The sequence below is a fragment of the Balearica regulorum genome, chromosome Z (assembly GCF_011004875.1).
Source record: "Balearica regulorum gibbericeps isolate bBalReg1 chromosome Z, bBalReg1.pri, whole genome shotgun sequence".
NCBI classification, from domain to species: domain Eukaryota; kingdom Metazoa; phylum Chordata; class Aves; order Gruiformes; family Gruidae; genus Balearica; species Balearica regulorum.
The window spans coordinates 32,777,371-32,781,695 of NC_046220.1; positions in this window are offsets into that span (position 1 = coordinate 32,777,371).

The window sequence follows — 4,325 nt, forward strand, 5'->3', positions numbered from 1 at the left end:
TTCAGAATGTGATTGGACAAAGCACTGAGCACCCTGTTCTGATCTCATGGCTAATGCAGCTTTGAGCCAGAGTTTGGACTAGAGACTTCCTGTTGTCCCTTCCACCCCATGATCCCATGATCTTCATGCATGGATTGCAGATGGGAACTCTTTCTAGGCTATTCAGAACTGGCTATCATGAGTCCTGAGACCTTAATGGATCTTTTTAGGTTACAGGAACATTTGGTCAGGATCCAGGAACAAAACTATACCAGTAGATCAGAAAGTCAAAAGAACATTTTATGGCTTGTGAATCTATGGTCATAATAAGTATGCTTTTCAGGCCCATGCATGATGCCAGTGGAAAAGACATAGTTAAAGAATTACTTTTAGGCTGTCTTTAACATTTTGGTGATACTTCTGCATTCAAAAGCACAGTTAAATTTGCAGCTATATACTTATATATACATAAATATACATACACATTATATATATATATATATTTTTTTTTTTTTTACAAGAGTCACACTAGTACAAGCCTTTCAGCTACTTGGTGTGTTGGCTGCTCTAACCTCAACAGTAGATCTAGCTGAACCATTTCTTGCTGTAGTTATAGTGATGGTATATTGTCTAACTGCTAGAGGCACTGGAGTTGAATCTGAGTTACTCTGTTAGTGCCCGTTGCCTCTTATTATGCCCAGATTGCATATTTGACCAAAGAAGATATATATGGAATTTCTTGTAGGTCGTACTTGAATAATGGCAGTTAATACAAATAGAAATCACTGGTTTAACATGTCCCAACATCCCCTGGAAGTTATCCTAATTAACTGCAAGGAAGTGCTAAATTAATAGGTACAATTTTCAGTAGATGTTCTTTCTTTAACAGGATTCCTGCATTGCCTGTGCTTGCATGTACAGTTATTGCTTAGCTGATGTGTTTACTACCAACGCATGTTTGCAAAATCATAATTAAATGCAGAACATATGCTATTGTTGTGTATGTGGCGTCTCTGGGAGGGCATTTATCAATGGGTGTTTTTGTCCCAGTGCCGGGGTTATTCCAGTGCAATGGAAGACACCCAGATCAACAACTGTTTGCAAAATTGTGGCTCTGAGCAGTGCCAGGCCACAAGGGAATTTTTGAACCTGCCTCTGTAGTCCATGACAAGTGAATAGCGGCAGGCAGAAGGGTTACTAGAGTTCACCAAAAGCTTGCAGAAGGCATGGATTACTCAATTCTCACAGAGCTTTTGCTGCCAGATGAATAGGAGAACACTGTAGGATAAATAGCTGTTATCTGCATTTAGAATATGCCTTCCAAGTGAGATGGAAGGTGTTCTGCCTTGCACGATTATCTGGCTGTTCATCCTGTCATGTGAAACAGCCATCCTCTGGTTGTTATAAAACATGGGCTGTCAACATAGGGGCCACAGGTCACAGGCACCGTTTCTACAGCACTATAGAAGGCAGCAGAGGTCTTACTCTAAACTTTTATTTATTTGGGTTCGCTGATGCAAGAGTTGTTTTGAAAGAAATTAAAGGCTTCTGATTCTAACCAAATCCAGTTTGCAAGGCTGTAAACAGAATTTCTGTTACTCTCTACCCTGAAACTTTTATTTATGGTAAGAATAATCACAGAGATAGAGATTCTGACATAATTTCTCTCCTTTTCTTGAGCCTATCCTAATACAAACAATGTATGATGGGTGTTCCTTGGGGATAAACAACACTAAATTCAACCTGATGGGAAGTAACAGTTTACCAAAGTTGATGTCCAATATTTGACTTTTGCCTCAGCTGTTCAGTTAGTGTGCACTTGGGTAGGTTCTTCGGTTCTTCATGGTTTCATTACTAATTTTTGTGGGGGTGGAGCATGACAGATGTGGGAGAGAAGATAATGATGAAACTCTGGCATCCACAAAAGCATGAACATGACTCACCCACCTGTCTTTATCAGTAGTTATTATACATGTTTGTTGCTTTATAACATACCTTCCTTGGCCTTTGCTTTCGTTCTCCATGTCCCCCTGTCTTATACCTACTTTGCAGAGCTTAGGAGAAAATAAGATTTTAGAAGTTGTCTTGAATTTAACTTATCCATTGGATGGAAAATACCTAACCCACAGGTGAGGCTTTGAGATAACTCATTGCAGCATGACTTTCTTCAGTGAAACTTAGTCTGAGACAGGAATGGCACAAAACTTCCTTGCCCCTTTTCTGTAACTTACTGCCTTAGTAACCAAAGCTCAGCAGATATCACCGCTTCCTGTTTTACTTGGCCACCTCATGTCCTTTCACAGGCCACACCATGCAACCCAGCAAACTCTGTTGCTTTCCATCAAGTGGAGAATACTTCCTTATCCTTCCACTTCCCCTTCCTAATCCCTTCCACATGTAACCCTCTGCTACAAGGCTGGTACAACTCTTGCTTGCTACGTATTACTGTAACAGCTAAAGAAAGCCCTCTGCCTAATTACTACGTGTTACTCCAGCAAAATGTTTGTACTGCTCTGTTGATCTTAAAAGGCAGATTAACTCAAGAGTGTCTTGGACCAGTTTCCCCACCCATTGTCATATATTCTGTTTTGCATTCTTGGTTGACCCTGCTTTGAACAGGAGATTGGACTCGAGTTCCTGAGGTCCCTTCCAAATTGAATTATTCTGTTATTCTATGATTAAGTGATGCTGACTGAAAGATGTCACCACACTTCAACAGATAATCTTCCTGTTGTGCTCACTGTATAGTGGAATATAATAACTAACAGAGACGGCAAGTATGGAATTCAGTTTGGATTGTACTGAATAATAGTGCTGTGTTGTGTTGGGTTGTGGGTTTTTTTAATGCGGAGTATTCTGTGTTTTCAATGATATTGTGTCTAGCGTGGAAAAACATTCATTGGGGAAGTATTTAGTGCTTCCTGACAGTTCCAATTCTGGTACCACTTGAGATTAGCAGGTTGACAGGCTCTTACTGCCTTTGAAGCTTTGTATTTGCCTAGGGAGAATATGTCTTTTTTCCCCACTCTTTGCTGATGGTGTAATCACAGGGAGCTGAAGTATTTTATCTGATGGCACAGCTAGTTGTTATTTTTAGAACTAAATAATTTCTTTGGAGTTATATTCACCCTTAATTATAAGCATTAATGACACAGTTACCATTTTTTAAAAGAGTAAAATCTGGAGATTAATTAAGGGTGCTGGTGAGGCTTTTACATGAAATCACTGATGTCCTCTACAAGTGCCTATAATGCCATGACTCGCATTGCTTACAGTAGAAAAGGAAATTTAGGACCAATTTTATGCAAATTATTAACTATAAAATCAAGAAAACATTTCCTCAAAGCTATACTGCTTTTGATAATACTTAAAGATTAAAGTAATACAACTACCAAATCAAACTCATGTCAGCAGGTTAACACCAGCGCCGGCTTGGATAAAAAATTCTCTCCACCATTAAGCTATTCTGTGAACACAGCATATCAATCTACATAAATCCCAGGTCAGATTTCAAGGAAGAGTCCAGTGACTAAAATCTTGACTACAGTATTTTACCAAAAGGCAGTCAATTTAAAGGGTGAAATAAGTAAACCAAAATAAATTTTGTGTCTGAACTGCAGCATTAGAGTGGGTGCAAAACCTCTGTGTAAGCTGTCTGGTCTTGTACAAAGGTTAACATTTCCTCACTAGTTCTCTCTGTATTTCAGGCTGTCACTGATGCTCTGGCAAAATGAAGTTGGGCAGCTCTTGGCTGGCAGTTTATAGCTGAATGTTTTTTATCATAGAATCACAGAATGGTTTGGGTTGGAAGGGACCTCACAGATCATCTAGTTCCAACCCCCCTGCTGCAGGCAGGGACACCCTCCACTAGACCACATTGCCCAAAGCCTCATCCAACCTGGTCTTAAACACTTCCAGGGAGGGGGCATCCACAACCTCTCTGGGCAACCTGTTCCAGTGCTTCGCCACTCTAACAGTGAAGAATTTCTTCCTAACATTTCATCTAAATCAACGCTCCTTCAGCTTAAACCCATTACCCCTTGTCCTGTCACTACACACCCTGATAGACAGTCCCTCACCGTCTTTCCTGTAGGCCCCCTTCAGGTACTGGTAAGCTGCAATTAGATCTCCCCAGAGCCTTCTTTTCTCCAGGCTGAACAACCCCAACTCTCTCAGCCTGTCCTCATAGGAGAGGTGCCCCAGCCCTCCGATCAGCTTCGTGGCCCTCCTCTGGACTCGCTCCAACAGGTCCATGTCTCTCCTGTACTGGGGCCCCCAGAGCTGGATGCAGTACTCCAGGTGGGGTCTCACAAGAGCAGAGTAGAGGGGCAGGATCACCTCCCTCG